The sequence below is a fragment of the Meles meles genome, chromosome X (genome assembly GCF_922984935.1).
Source record: "Meles meles chromosome X, mMelMel3.1 paternal haplotype, whole genome shotgun sequence".
Lineage (NCBI taxonomy): Eukaryota > Metazoa > Chordata > Mammalia > Carnivora > Mustelidae > Meles > Meles meles.
Window position 1 is genome coordinate 130,281,280 of NC_060087.1, and position 16,499 is coordinate 130,297,778.

The 16,499-nt window shown below is 47.5% G+C and overlaps 1 pseudogene; it reads left to right on the forward strand.

Annotated features, from left to right (window-relative positions):
- The first annotated feature begins 3,007 nt into the window (after nucleotides 1-3,007).
- Nucleotides 3,008-4,046, forward strand: LOC123935523 (annotated as a pseudogene).
- The last annotated feature ends 12,453 nt before the right edge of the window (nucleotides 4,047-16,499 follow it).

Sequence of the window (16,499 nt, forward strand, 5' to 3'; positions counted from 1 at the left end):
TGGTGAGGATGGAGGAGGATTGAGGGACCCTGGAGCCCAGCCCAGAGTCAGTCCGGGAAGGTCCGTGGTGGGGGATGGGAGCACGTGGCGAGTCCGGACTTCCGCATCCGGGTCTCTGAGTGACAAAGGGCCTGGTGTAAGGAGCCAGTCTCGGGTCGTCAGGGGCAACGGCTCAGGAGTGACTGTGATTCAAGGTATGAACTCTGAGGCAGGACAGAGGGGACCTCACAGAATTGGGTCTCCAGGGTCCGTCTAGAAAGGCACCTGCATGGGATCGGGACTTGTAGCCCCTGGGGTGGGACTGGCACATCGGGTTTCTCTGGTGACTGGGGACCTTGGCAGAAGGAGCAGTTTCTCCCTAGGTGGGCAGAAGGAAGGGCGCACGTCCTGCTGGGTTTCACGGTGAGGATGCGGAGGTAGGTCTGAGGGACCCTGGATCCCAAACCAGTGTCAGTCCCTAGAAGTCTGAGTGACCCCCCATTTGCATTCGTATGTGCGTGTGTTTTTGTCCCCCACTTGCCCATCTGGGTCTCCCAGAGGCTGGATGCCCCGTTGTCCAGGAGCCAGTCCGCAGGCAGTACCGCAGACAAAGGCGTAGGCACCAGGGAGCCCCATTGGAAAGGGGAAGAAGGCCCGAGAGACCTGGACGCCCCATCTCAGCCCCTGTGGTCAGCCCTGGGAAGTCCTGACCTTTGCATATTGTGGTCACAGGCTTGAGGCAGTGGGCTCAGGGGAGCGATAGCCTTGGTGCGGGTGCACCGGCCCCAGGACAGCAGACAGGAGAGGCCCGGGACCCGCTAGGGCTGGAGGAGAGAAGACCTGAGGGAGTCCCCAGGGAGTTCGCCGAACCGGGACTTGGTTCAGCCACGGGAGGCTCCTGGGGTGGACGAACCCACACCGTGCATGGCCACTTCAGCCTCACGGCCTCTGAGATCGGTGGTCACAAGGATGGAGCCCCACGTCAAGAATGCGTAAGGGGGGGAGATGGGCCGTGTGTTGCTGGGGGGAAAGGCGAGGACTGCAAGGAGGACTGCAGGATTGGGGACAGAGACCAGATTTGGTCCCAGGAGGCCGCAGGGACAGATGATCACATAGGGTGAGCCCTGACTTCGCACCAAGTCTCCCAGGGATGGGGGTCTGGATGGAAGCATCAGGCTTCAAGACCTCCCAGGCGGACCGCGGGCCTGCTGTGATGGATGGTGAGGACCAGAGGGAGGACTGAGGCATCCTGGTCCCCAGCACCTTCAATTCGGAGAGGAGGCCCCAGTGTAGGAGGAGCACATGTCTGTCCTGATGTTCACATCTGGGTGTGAGAGACTGCGGGTTGTGGTGAGAAGGAACGGGGTCTGGGGTGTGGAGGGCATGTGCGTGCGTGCGTGTGTGTGTGTGTGTGTGTGTGTGTAGCACGGGTGGGGAGGAGGGTCACAGGTCCTTCTGGGAGTGAGGATGAGGATCCTGGGGGAGGACTGGCCGTACCAGGTCCTCCCTTCTCAGCAAAGAAGCCAGTGCCCCGGAGTCTGGCTTTGCCCTGTTGGCAGCCCAAGGAGGATCGGTCAGCGGTGGCCCAAAGTGGCAGGCATGCACACTTGTCTCATGGGCTGGAAGGTGGGGAGACCTCAAGGAGTGAGGTCTCGGGCTGAGGGGCATATGGCCTCTATCTCAGGTTGGGGGCTGAGGGAAGGGCAGGTCATGGCAGGAAGGAGGATTAGCCTCCCGGGAGCCTGAGCGCATCCCCATCCCAGGACAAAGGGGTAGGTCCACACTGCCAGCCCTTTGGGATCTTGCTGGAAGCTGACGGTGGGGGATGGAGCTGCCTCCTCACCCTCCTCTGGGAGCTCTCAGGGAGGCGAGGGCCTTGCTGGGAGAGGCCAGAATCCAGTCATCTGAGGAAGCCCACCTGGGAGACACACAGGAGGCCCTGGTCCGGCCAGGAGTCAATGTGGGGACCCCCGAGGCAGGAGCGAGGGCTCCCAACCCACCCCTTGGGACAAGGAGGGGATGGCCCAGAAATCTGGCCAGCTCTACCTGACAGCCCGGAGAACCCTGGCCAGGTCTGTCAGGTTGAGCCCTTCTTAGTCCCCAGATCCCTGGTGTCAGGGAGGGGAGGGCCTGTGTCTGAGGGTCTGGACTCTGGTCAGTGGAGGAGGCAGGGGCGGAGGTGAGAAATGAGGAGATGCCTCCCACAGCAGGTCCCTGGGGCCCAGGCCTGCCCTCACACTTCGGTCAGCCACGGGGAGACGGGGGATTGGTGGGCCAAGTGATGTCTCCTGAATTTTCCTTCTGGTTTCTCCCAGAGACGAGGCCTCGGCACCAGAACGGTGTCCTCAGGTTAACAGAGGTAGTTTTCCCAGGTCGCCTGTGGGGTCAGGGTATAGACGGAGAGGTGTAGCTATCCCAGCACAGATGGAACCACAAGCTTGTCCATCCTTGGAGATCCATGACGAGCCCTGTAGACCTTGGCAGGCATGGCTAGATGTGGGGCCTCTCGCTTTCCTTCGGTGGAGTCTCAGGGCTGCGTGGTCTTGCTGGGTCCCTTTGGGTTCAGGCCTACAGGGTGGGGGGGGGCAGGCCCCGCCAAGGGAAAGAGCAGTCCCCTGAGAGGCCAAGGAGGGGACCACCCAGCCTGCCCTGGCAGCAACCTCACAGAGTCCAACCCAGCCCTCCTGTGTGCACTGGGGGCCCAGGGCCATGCTCGCAGTCTGCACTCTGAGGTTCCTCCTCCTTTTCTCCACCAGAGCCTTCAGGGACTAGGAGTTGAGGCCTTGGTGTGAGGCAAGAGTCCCTGAGGTCACAGAGCAGAAGAGAAGGTGAGTGCCAGCTGTTGAGGTAAGGTACATGCTCTGAGCGTGGAGCCAGGGGCTCGCCCATCCCAACACAGAGGGAGCCCCTTGGCACCGAAGCCGACGCAGCCCACTGTCAGCTCTGGGATGTCAGGCCTCTGTTGGCTGGGCTGTACCCTGAGAGGCCATCCCACATTTCTTTTCAGGTTCAGCCCGACACCGACGCCATGCCCCAGGGTCAGAGGAGTGAGCTCTGGAAGCTGGAGGAAGACCCAGGAGAGGCCCAGGGCCTGGTGAATGCACAGCTGTCTGGGACTGAAGAGGAGGGGGTCCAGTCTCTTCCCTCCTCTTCCTCCTCCTCTTCATCTCTTCCTCTTCCTCCTCCTCCTCCATTACTAGTACTTCTTTCTCCTCTTCCCCTTCCTCCTCCTGCTCTGCCCTGTTCCTGATTCCGGTGGAGGACAGGTCTGCTGCTGGGTCCCTGAGTCCTCCCCAGAGCCTTCAGCATGCCTGCCGGTCCCCCACTGCCATGGAAGCCACTGCCTGGAACCAGCCCGACCAGGGCTCCAGCAGCTCAGATGAGGGGCAGTTGAGCACCTGGGAGCAGCTGGAAGTCACTCAGTCTTTTCTCCAGGAGAAACTCCAAGTGAAAGTGGCTGACCTGGTGGGGTTCCTGCTCCTTAAGTTTCGCACCAAGCAGCCGAACAGCCAGGAGGAGATGCTGGAGATCGTCGGTGAGGATTACCAGGATTACTTCCCAGGGATCCTGGGCCAGGCGTCCGAGTGCATGCGGCTGGTGTTCGGCGTGGAGGTGAAGGAGGTGGACCCCAGCGAGCACTCCTACGTCCTGGTCACCGTCCTGGGCCTCACCTGCGATGCGATGCTGAGCGGTGACCAGGGCCCGCCCAAGACCGGCCTCCTGGTGGTGCTCCTGGGGGTGATCCTCCTGGAGGGCGACTGTGCCCCCGAGGAGGAGGTGTGGGAAGCGCTGGGGGTCATGGGGGTGTATGCCGGCGAGGAGCACATCATCTATGGGGAGCCCCGGGAGCTCCTGACCAACATCTGGGTGCAGGAAAGGTACCTGGAGTACCGGCAGGTGCCTGGCAGTGACCCTGCCCGCTACAAGTTCCTGTGGGGTCCCAGGGCCCATGCGGAAACCAGCAGGTTGCAAGTGCTGGAGTATTTGCTGCGGGTCAATCGCGGGCTGCCAGATTCCTCGTGGCCCCGACTGAAGACGCTGTGAGCAATGAGGAAGAGGGGGCCTGAGCCCCAGGGGTGGCTGTAGTGTGGTCCCGGCTCTGGCGGGGTCGACAGCTTGTCCTGTGGGGTGCTGGGCGTGAAGTGAGGCTGTTTCATGGTTCTTCCGTGTGTGTGTGTGTGTAGAGAGCGCGCGCGCCCTGTGAGGAGCCTCTCTGGAGGCTGGCCTCTACAATGACTGACATCCAGAGCTTGGTTTTCTTGAGGAAGTTCTGAAATGTTATTCCCTGGAATGGAAGGTTTAACCAGCTTCGGCGGCTAAGTGCATGAATGACATCCACCCCACAACATTTGTAATTACCCAGTTCAAGAGTTAAGAGTTTTGTTATGTCCTGGAAATAAGCTGGGAGACCTTCTCTCCTTGTTTGGGTTCTAGAATGGAAATTACAGGGCATTGGCATAAAAATTTGTTGGAAAGGCAAAAGAACAGAGTAGTCAATTGACCGGGTCAGGAAATAGGGAAATAAAAGATTGTTCGTTTTTGTTTCTTGTTCCTTCTTGTCTGTCATTTTGCAAAAAGATCTTCCCTCCTTGTTTGGGTTCTGGAATGAAATTACAAGGCATTGGCCTAGGAATTTGTTGGAAAGGCAAAAGAATGAAGGAATCAAGTGATGGGGTCAGGAAATAGGGAAATAAAAGATTGTTCATTTTTGTTTCTTATTCTTTCTCAACTGTCGTTTTGCAAAAGTAACACAGAGGTCTGCTCCTGCATTCACTTGGTTCTTCCAGAAAGGTGGAGAAACGTCCGCTCAACACAGAGGGAGCCCTGCTCGCTGGCTCACTGATTCCCAGACACGGGCAGAGCTCTGCTCTCTGAAAGGCCCTGTGGGTGAGCAGTGAGGACACTAGGAGAAGCAGGACACATCCCACACTTAGGTGACTGTCTAGCAGCTGTACTCATGGCAGGAAAGTAAGGAAGGGTGCCCTGAGACCTACAGAACCAGGGGATGAAGGGTGTGGCGGTGCTGCTCCCAGGAAGAGCACTGCAGTGGAAATGCCCCTGGCCTGGGTGGCTCAAGATGTGTTATGATTCCTTCTGTGCGGCTGATCACTGTAAACCGGGGGAAGGGGGATGACAGTGGCCCTACTTGGAGACAGGGTGCCTTAGGGGTGGGAGCAAAGTCTGAAATGGATAATTGTTCTGAGAAGTTCCTTTGGGATCATGGACAAACCAGAGAAAAACTTCTTCCTGGGGCAGGAAAGGAAGGCGTCCTGCACTCTCGTCCCAGTGCAGTTCAACACAGTGCACAGAGTAGGTATTTTATATCCATCATTTGAATACAGTGATATTCCTTTGAAGTGGAGCCCAGAAGACTCTAGACTGACACTCTTGTTCCTGACCATGGAAAGCCAGGACCCACTGCATTAAAAAGACATTTTAGTTTGGTTATCTTGGGTGGAATTTGGACAGCTGTAAGTAACCAAGGTCTAGGTTTTGGTGGGGGAGAAATGAGTGAAAGGAATGGTTTGGGTGGAAGAGCAGCTGGGAGGGAGGGAAGGAACTGGTCTTTGACGCAAATTATAGGAGCTTTGTATTGTCGCCAGCTGGGACAACGCCCTCACAGCTGAATTCCACACATAGTCTCATATATCCCACACGTATCCCCTGATTTAGATTGAGTTTTATTTATGTTGCGCCCTCTTTAGCTAATTAGCTATTCCACGTCCTATTGAACTGCACATTCTCTTAACATGACCTGGAAAACAAAAAAAAATATCCCAGAGGAGAGAGAGGAAGGCTCTGGGATCAAAACAGCGTTCGGAATCACTGCCATTCATCCAAGTCCAGTATGTGCCAGGCACTGTGCAAGGTGCTTCCCATACCTTACGTGCATTCCTGCAGTCCCTCAAGATGGCGCTTATCAAACCCACTCACTTCACAGACAAAGAACCTGAGACTAGCAGGACTTGGTCATTTTCCCAGGATCCCATGGCAAGTGAGTGACGGGCAGAGACTGGAACCCTTTCCTGAATTCATGTAAGTCTATGCTGTTCCCACCCACCGCAGCCCATGGACAATGTTCTGAGTCCTACATCATTCCTGAGGACAGCATGGTATCTCCCAAGTGACAAAAAGAAGGATGTTGTATGAAGGTACTAAAACCTGGGCTAAGGAAGGAAGGTGACAATGAGAATCAAACAGGATTTGGGTACTGTCTGTGGGCTTTAATAACCTAGAGTTCTGCCTGAGCCCCAGAGTTCTTTGAGAACTGACTGCCCAGGCGCTGGCATTTTTTCCAGACTTAGCACTTCCCCAAATTACATCAGCCTTTCCCTGATATTCCCCTATGTGCTCTTCTGTCTAACTCTTGAACCTGGCCTGCGAGTGTGCTCATCACTGGTCCCCATGGAACAGCTAGGGAGCACCTTCTCTCCCCCAACATAGAACCTTACTCTCTGTTGTAGTCTTCTGGCCATTAAATGCAGCCCCTTCTGAGGTTACAGAATCATTTGAAAATTAGATGTCATCCTGTATTTGAAAGTATTGGTCACACAGGAGGTGCTTGAAAAGCCCAAAGAATTCCAAGGCAAATCTGAGCTCAGAAACTCCTTTCAGCAATGAAGTCAGTCATAACAAATTATAATAGTTGCATTTGGTTAAGCACCTACTGTGTGACAATACATGAGAGAAACTTGAATATTCATCTATAGTGTGTCTTGCTTTCCCTCCAGAACACAGGGGACACTACCTTGCCAGTCTGCTTATAGTTAGGGAGGGTTGCGTGATGACCCTTTGCCATGGAGATACGAGCAGAAGCACTGTTTCTCACATCCAGGCATTTAAGAGACAGTCAGTTCCATGCTATCTCCCTTGATTCACCAGCAAATTGGTGACCCCGTGTTGAGATAGGGGAACTACAAGGTGAAAACAACCAGGACCCAGGGTCTAGGAAAAGCAGAGGGCCCCTGCCAAACTGTATCAGAATTTATGTGCACAAAAATTCACTTCTGTTTCGCTAGCCCTTCAAACGTCAGGGTTTGTTGTATCAGTTAGCAGTCACTTTCACGCGGCTGCTTTTTTGTTGTTAGGCTTATCTAGAAATCTTACTTACGAAGGTAGTAGTGCATATCTTCCTATTGCAAAAAACTTCCAAAAATACAGATAAATCACAATATCCCCTTTTCAAAGTTCCTCCACAATTCAGCTTCCTCCTCAGAAGTCACCATAACGAACAATCCAGTGTGTTATTTTAATTATTTAAAAATTTTTTTGAAAGAGAGTGTGTATGAGTGGAAGGAGGGGCAAAGGGAGAGAGAGAGAGAGAGACACTCTCAAGCAGGTTCCATGTTCAGCACAGAGCCCAACTTGGAGCTCGGTCTCAGGACCCTGAGATCATGACCTGAGCAGAAATCAAGAGTTGGACGCTTAACCGGCTGAGCCACTCATGCACCCCTAGTATGTGCTATTTTAAAGAGGACTATGGTTTTTTTCTTAGATATGCTCTAAGAATGTATTGTGTTTATTCAACATATGCCACTAGCTTTTGTCTCAATAAAATGGATGCAGGATCTTCCCGTGAGAGCGCATATAGATTTACCTCACTTTTGAAACTACTCCCTGGAATGTTAAAGTTAGTGTATACCATAATTAATCACATAAACCATTTTTTTCCTGGCGGAACCGTAAGTTGTTTTACCTTTGCTGTATGATTAATAAAATGAAATATCATCTTTGAATATGAATCCTTGGGTAGACATGAATGTTTTCTTTTTTTAATATTTTATTTATTTGACAGAGAGAGTGTGAGAGAGCACAAGCAAAGGGAATGGCAGGCAGGGGGAGAAGCAGGCTCCCCACTGAGCAGGGAACCTGACGTGGGACTCAATCCCAAGACTTTGGGATCATGACCTGAGCCAAAGGCAGACACTTAACTGACTGAGCCAACCACACATGCTTATATTTTCTAATAATATATACATACAAACATAGACATTGGGTTAGAGTGGAGAGGGTGTGAATAGTTTAACATTCCATAAATACATCTGAAATTTTACTCCAAAATTGTTAGGCCAGTTTGTATTCTCATAAAACTTGGAAATGATTTAAGATTCTCCAATATCAATAAGACATTTCCCACTGTACTTTGAGAAGGAAGCATTTGGCCAGAATGACCAGCAGCCGGGGGAGGAGACTAGCCAGGACTCCCTCAGCTAGTGAGGGCATTGAGAGCATCCTGGGAAAGTGATGGCCAGAGTCCAGGAGAGAAAACAAGTACAAAACCAAGTGCAGGGGCACCTGGGTGGCTCAGCGGGTTAAAGCTTCTGCCTTCAGCTCAGGTCATGATCTCAGGGTCCAGGGATCAAGCCCCGCATTGGGCTCTCTGCTCAGCGGGGAGCCTGTTTCCCCCTCTCTCTCTGCCTGCCTCTCTGCCTACTTGTGATCTCTGTCAAATAAACAAATAAAATATTGAAAAAAAAAAAAAACAAGTGCAGAGAGCCCCAGGAAGGCTGGTAGTCAGGGCTCTGAATCTAGAGTTCAGCTTAGGGGGAAAAGGGCCAGAAGGAGAGAAGGTGGGGAGGTGGAGGGATTCAGAAGAAAGAACATGGATGGGCTGGGGAAGTCTCTGAATCATTATCACCAGCTGGAAGTTGCGGGACAGTCTGACAGGGGAGGTCTGTTGGATGAATGGATCAGCAGCAGGCCAGACACCCCACTACCGTAGGGTTCCCCTACCTCTGTCAGGAGGAGTACAACTGGCTCCCTGCCCCTGAATTCAAGCAAATGACATCTCTTGACTACTCAAGCGGTCCAGGGCATCCTTGCCAAGGTTCCAGGCCTGGGACCTGTCTTGATGCCTGCTGGAGGTGGGGTCTTTCCCCCTGGGTGCAGTGAAACCCCACATAGAGGGTAGGGCTATGTGAGGGAGGGGTTAGTGACCGAGGAAGGACAGCTGAGATAGGCCAGGAATACCCAGGAGCAGTGGAAGGGAGTATGCTGCTAGCTGCAAGGAGGGTGAAATCGGAAGGAGAAAGCACTGGCATTAATCACCTCGACTCTGCAGGTAAAACGCTGGGCCTAGACATGCTTGAAAGCTGCCCAAATGGTGTCCCTGGCTCAGACTGCCTTCCAGGGCTCCTGAGGTCGTGGCATAGTGGGGGTGGGTGTCTGTCCTGTGGCTGTGATAGCTGGCCTGTGTTGCCACCAGGTTACAGGGTAGGCGGAAAACCTGTGGACGTGGCACTGTTTCTTACTCAACTGGTGAGCAAGTGTGGGCTCCAGTGAAGGACGAGGAGCATGAACGGGCTGGGGGAATCTCTTGATAGGCAAACCGTGTTTCCTAGGAAGGAAGTACCGTGGACCACTCTGCTGAGAACATCTCCACCTCCAAGATGGTGTTTGGACCTGGGGAGGAGATGTCCATGGTGACACCCTCAATAATAGTTTCCCATGGGAATTCTGAAGTTGTGTGAGCAGTTGGGGAACTGTGGGTTTCATCCCAGGAGGTGGAAGGCCCAGGCAGGGGCAGGCTCCACATTTTGAATCAGTGAATGGCACCCTCCAGCAACTTGATTGATTCATCCAGCAAACATATATTGAACATATGCTGAGAAAGAATATCAAGTAAACAAAACAAAATAACATGACAAAACACTTAATTCAGCTTGAGTGGGAGGATGGTGAGAGATGTGATGTGAAGGAGTTTTAGGAAGTTAGGAACTTTGAGATGGTGGGTAGTCTTTAATGACCCTGAATTCTGAGGTTTCTCACTTGGTAGAAGCTTTTCCTCTCATCTGAAATTGAGGATCAGGGAGGAAGAAGTAGTAGCAAGTTAATGAAGAAAGGTGTGGAGGATGCAGTCAGTGTAAGTCATGTAAGCAGTGAGCTTTTGCCAACTGTCCAGGCAGGGCTGTCCAGTGGGTAGTAGGAAACATCGGTCTAACAGAAGAGCTTGTGCTGGGCATTCTTAGGCTGCATCAGTAGGGGTAAATTGAGACCATATGTTTAGCTTTAAAAAAATGTTGCGTGAATTGTGGCCTACATGCTATAGCTGGCCATCTCCTCTCCAGCAAACACAGTTGGAAACTAAAGGTACATATTAAATTTAGGAAGGACTTTAATGGGAGAAATATTCAACCAGAAAATCAATTACAAAAAGTTTTTATAAAATATATATTCTGTGTATTTGTGGCTTATATATGCAGTTACAATAATGACCTTTCTATTTCACATCTGCTGTGTCAGGTCACTTTCAAGGATTTTACTCTTGACAGCCTTTGGCAAAACTGAGCTTACTCTCTGCCTCCCACAATATCCAGACACTATCTTTTCAAACCTAGTGCGTGAGTTTTAGGTGGTTGGCAGCTCTTCAATAACAAAAGTTGTTCATGATAAACAGGTCAGGGGTCTGGAGGTACCCTTCAACACAGGTACCGAGAGGATGGGATTCCATTATGTGTCATTTATCTAGTGGACAGTGGTCATCAAAATTTTAGGTGTAGGACCTCTTATTTCCACTGAAGCCTTCCACAGAAATCCACTCCATCACCATGAAGAAGGCAGCGCACTCTGGCTGAACTGTTGAAGTGAGGACTATAATCCTAAAATCCTGCCTAACCCCTCAAAGAAGTGGACCCTGACACCCAGCCACAGAATGCTGGGGTCTTCCTGATCACAGATGCGAAATCTGTGTGCTAGAATACCCTTCTTCAGACATGGACTACCTCATGCTCCTGCATAGACACCTATCTGTGTGGACTCCAGTACTACTTTCTCTGTCTGGGTTTCCAGCACTGCCAACAGCAAATTGTTCCCTAACCTCTATGCTCTCAGCATAGCTTATCATCCCATTTGTTTTCCAGACTCTTCATTGCCCATCTCCCCCCACTCCCACTCCAACCCAGACACACACTGGAACACATTATCTTTCTACCCACTTGACTATTCTCTATTCTCAGCATGGAATTTGCTGCCCTCCCTCTAACCCACCATCCCTTTCTCTTCTTTCCAAACCTGCCTTCAATTCTCATTTGAAAGACTCCCTTACTGGTGCTTCACCTGGTAGCTCCCTACTCCAAAAAACACAGTGGGCCTTCTTTACCTTCTTGCCCATGCCTTCCTTCTTTTAAACATATCCTCTGATCACATTCAAGCACCCTCAACAAGAGTATGGAGGTTGCCTCATTTTATTTCTACCTATTGCTTCTGCTTCCCCAGAACACTGCAAAGATGTTTTGTTTATTTCTGTAATTTACCCAGAGAGGAGGGTTGAGTCTCCAAATGTAATTGCAGATGTGACTATTTCTTCTTTCAGCTAGATCAGATTCTATTTCTTATATTTTGAAGTTCTGCTTTTAGGTGAAAACACACTTAGAATTGTTGTATTTTCTTGGTGAATTGACTCTTTTATCATTATGAGATGTTCCTTTTTATCTGTGGTAAATCGCCTTCTTATAAAGTCAACTTTTTTCTGATATTAATATAGTCACTCTAGCTTTCTATATTTCTTATTTTTTAAATTTTCAAACAGTAAATTACCTTTTTCTTTTGGTATACAGCTAAAAGTGATGTATGGATTCAGGTAACCACAACTGAGCTACAAAACTGTTTCATCATGCTCCCCCCTCCCCAAAAAATACCTCTCATATACTATTCATTTATATTAATAATTTCCCCCAACACCTAACTTTGACAACCATTCATGTGTTTTCTATCATTGTAGTTTTGTCTTTTTCAAAAATGTTATAGAAATGGAAGAACAGAGCATGTAATTTATCAAGACAGGTTTTTTTCTCTCAGGAAATTGCATTTGAGGTTCATCCAAGTTGTTGTGTATATGAATAGTTCATTACTTTTTTGTACCATTGTATGGGTACACCACAGTTTGTCTATCCATTCACCTATAGAAGGACATTTGGGTAAAAATTAACAGATTTTGACAAATATGAGTAGAGCTGCTATAAACATTCACAGGTATGTTTTTCTGTGAACATGGGTTTTTATTTCTTCCAAGAGTGGAATTCCTAGGTCATGTAGTGTATGTCTGTTTAGAGGAAATGACCAAATCATTTTCCACAGAGGCTGTAAGATTTTACATTCTGACCAGTAATATATGAGAGTTCAAGTTGCTGTTTATCCTTGCTAACATTTAGTAATGTCAGTAATTTTGAAAATTTTACTCACTCTCAAATGTGTGTTGTATTACCTCATCTTGATTTTAATTTGCATTTCTCTTCATTGATGTAGAACAATTTCCATGTGCATATTTGTCACCTATATGCCCACTTTGGTGATGTGTTTATCAAGATCATTTGCTCATTTTTAAAAGCCAAGGTGTCCACTGACAGATGAATAAAGAAGATATGTTATATATATATATATATATATATATATATATATATATATATATATACACAAAGGAATATTACTCAGTCATCAGAAGGGATGAATACCTACCATTTACATCAATGTGGATGGAACTGGAGGGTATTATGCTAAGTGAAATGAGTCAGTCAGAGAAAGACAATTATCATATGGCTACATTCATATGTGGACTATAAGAAACAGCTCAGAGGATCATAGGGGAAGGGAGGGAAAAACAGAATGGAAAGAAACCAGAGAGGGAGATAAACCATGAGAGACTCTTAACTCTAGGAAACAAACTGAGGGTTGCTGGCAGGGAGGTGGGGGAGATGGGGTAATTGGGTGATGGGCATTAAGGAGGGCACGTGATGTGATGAGCACTCGGTGTTATATGCAACTGATGAATTATTGAACTCTATATCTGAAACTAATGATGTACTATATGTTGGCTAATTGAATTTTTTAAAAAGACAATTCAGGGCACCTGGGTGGCTCACTGGATTAAGCCACTGCCTTCGGCTCAAGTCATGATCTCAGGGTCCTGGGATAGAGCCCCACTTCAGGTTCTCTGCTCCGCAGGGAGTCTGCTTCATCCTCTCTCTCTCTCTCTCTCTCTCTGCCTGCCTCTCTGCCTACTTGTGATCTCTGTCTGTCAAATAAATAAATAAAATATTTTAAAAAAATAAAAAAGACAATTCAAACGCCATGCAAAAAGTATAAAAATGTGTCACTTGTTTTCTAGTTTTTGACTTTTGAAAAATTTCTGTGCATTCTGGATACAAGTCTGTTGTTGGATATATGATTTGCAAATACTTTCTAATAGTCTGTAGCTTCATTTTTTTATTCTGTTTTTCTCAGAGCAAAAGTTGTAATTTTTAGGAAGTCTAACTCCAGGTCATGAGATTTTCTCCTATGTTTTCTTTAAAAATTTTATGGTTTTCGGGGTGCCTAGGTGGTTCAGTGGGTTAAAGCCTCTGCCTTCAGCTCAGGTCATGATCCCAGGGTCCAGCGATCAAGCCCCACGTCAGGCTCTCTGCTCAGTGGGGAGCCTGCTTTCCTTTCTCTCTCTGCCTGCCTCTTTGCCTATTTGTGATCTCTGTCTGCCAAATAAATAAATAAATAATCTTTTAAAAAATTAAAAATAAAAAAATAAAAATTTTAAGGTTTTCATTTATTGTTTAGATCAATGATACATTTTAATTGGATTTTGTACTATGAAGTGCAAGGTTTAAGTAGTTTCTTTTTTTCCTTTTCTTTTTTTAAAAAAATATGAGTATCTAATTGTTCTATTACCATTTATTGAAAAGACCAACATTTCTCAATTGAATTGTCTTACTCCTTCATAAAAAAAAAAAAACTCTACTAGTTTTCTTTGTGTAGGTATATTTCTGGACTCTGATCAGTTCTACTGATCTATGTGTCTACCCTTTAGCTAATACACCATCTTGATTATTACAGCTCTGTCTTAAAATCAAGTAGTGTGATTCTTCTGACTTTATTCTAATTTTTCAGAGTTGTTTTAGCTATTCTAGTTCCTTTGCCTTTCCATAAACTTGTTGAATCAGCTAGTTTATATCCAAAAACATCCTGCTGGAATTTGGACTGGATTGTTTTGAATGTATAGATCAATTTGGTAAGAATTGACATCTTCACTATGTTGAGTCTACCAGTCCATGATCACAGTATATCTCTGTACTTACAGACTACTTGTCTTTTTTCTTTTTTTTTTTTTTTGAAGATTTTATTTATTTATTTGCCAGTGAGAGAGAGAGCATAAGCAGGGGGAGCAAGAGAGGGAGAAGCAGTCTCCCTGCTGAACAGGAGCCCAATGCAGGACTCAATCCCAGGACCCTGTTGTCATGACCTGAGCTTAAAGGCAGATGCTTAACTGACTGAGCCACCCAGGCATCTCACTATGTAGGTCTTTTTTAATTTAATTTCTTTTCAGTGTTCCAGAATTCATTGTTTATGCACCACTCCCTGTGCTCCATGCAATACGTGCCTTCCATAATACCTACCACCAGACTCACCCAACCCCCCACCCACTATTTAAGTCTTGATTTCTTTTATCAGCATTCTGTGTTTTCAGCATACAGATCCTGTACATGCCTTGTTAGAGTTATATCTAAATATTGCATTTTTGGAGCTATTGAAAATAAGTTTTTAATTTGGGGTTTCCAATTTTTTAATTTTAGTTTATATAAATACAATTAATTTTTATGTATTATCTTGTATCCTCCAACCTTGCTGAGCTTGTAGTTTCCTTGTGATATTTCCTAAGTCCCTCCCAGGCTTTCTGAGATGAAAAGGCCCACCAAGTGCCTATTCAGAAAATGAGCTCCATGCCTTCCTAAACTGACTAGAGGTTCTTACTACCTCTAGTGGTTCTTTCAGGTGCCACAATGCCAATTGCCTCACCCTCTGAAAAGACCATGGACTGGGATGCCTGGATGGCTCAGTTGGTTAAGAATCTGCCTTTGGCTCAGGTCATGATCCCAGGGTCCTGGGATCAAGCCCCACCTTGGGGAGGCGGGGTGGGGGGGGTCCTTGCTCAGAGGGAGCCTGTTTCTCCCTCTGCCTGCTGTTCTGCCTGCTTGTGTGCTCACTCAAAAACACTCTTTCTCTCTCTCTTTCTGACAAATAAATAAATAAATAAACCTTAAAAAAAAAAGACCATGGACTGTTGAGACAGAGACCTGTCCACGCAGCCTAAGCCCTTTGGCCCCAGGAGGTAGAGGTCAGAGTCATGATACATGTTTGCACCAGAGAGGAGACTAAGTGCAATTGTACCCAGTACCCACTGTGTGCTAAACTCTGCCTAGGGCCCATGAAGACTACTAGAAGTTGGAGGAAGGCAAGTCCCTGCGGTGTTCCATTCCCATCCATTCTGGGCCCATTGTAGCCACAACCTCCACTTTAGTAAGCTTCCAGGCAAAGTAGTGGAAAGAGAAAAATGGTAAAAGACGAAGAGTAGACCTGATCTCTAGGTTGAATATTGACTGCAGAAATAGACCAACCATACAGAAGCATCAAGGAAGGAAATGAAAAGCAATCCCTTTGTATGAAAGAAGGGAGCTGATAGTCTCTGCTGTGACTGTATTTCAAATACAGAAAACTGATTTAATAGCATTCTGAAAGTGCTGCAAAGGTGAAAATAAGGATCTCTGGAAATCAGAGAGATAGCAGGAAAGCCAAAACTAGACAGTCAGTCCAGACCTGTTTCTCTAAAAAGAACACACGCCCCCAAGTTGGAGAAAACATTACTGTTGGTGCAATATCATCCTACAGGACACCCACCCCTAACTAAGGCCCCACTTGCCTTCTTAGGACTATCTGCAATGCAACAAGACTTCAGGCATTAATAGATGAGTTTCTCCGCACCCCCTACCCACATCACGTGCTCCTGAAGGCTTCTCTCCCTTCATCCAACAACTAGACATGAGTCACCCTCCAAATAATCAGAAACAAAGGCTTCAAATACAAAATACACTATTTTTAATAGACTATCAAGGAGAAAAAAGTAGCAGTCTTGGGTCCAAGTACCAGACAAATGATTTAAATGCATACTTCCCACTTTGAATGTAAAGACACTCAGCACTGAGGAGAGGAAGAAATAAGATTAAGAAACCAAGACACTCAGTTAGAAGGTGCAGAGTCTCAGATCTGTGTGGAATAGTAATTGCCCCAACCCTCTCCCACTCCTAATCTTGCCTGACTTTCCCCTATCTCCTGCCAAGTATGCAATCCTCACTCCTATGGTGCTTGTAAAGCAAACCCTAGAGGATGAACTTGAGACTTTGAGGAATGATGAGGATTAAAGGGAGAGTCAGGCCTTGATTACAGTAGACTATAAAGAACCAGTAAAATCACTCCCTGAGAAAATAGCAATCTTTTTTTTTTAAACAGGAAGGAAAGGGAGGGAGGAAAGCAGGAAGGAGAAAAGGGAGGAAGGAAGAAACGGAAGGAAAAGAAATTACTTACAAATTCACAAAGCAAATAATTGACAGGGCTTATTGTGGGGGCAGGGGGTTGTTGGTGGACAGAAAAGAAGGAGAAACAGAAGAAAGTAGGGTTAATGAAAAACTGTTCACTGACAGAAGCCTTAGACAGGGGTTAGGAAATTCACATTCTACTCACTGCTCTGCCACTGACTTACTAAA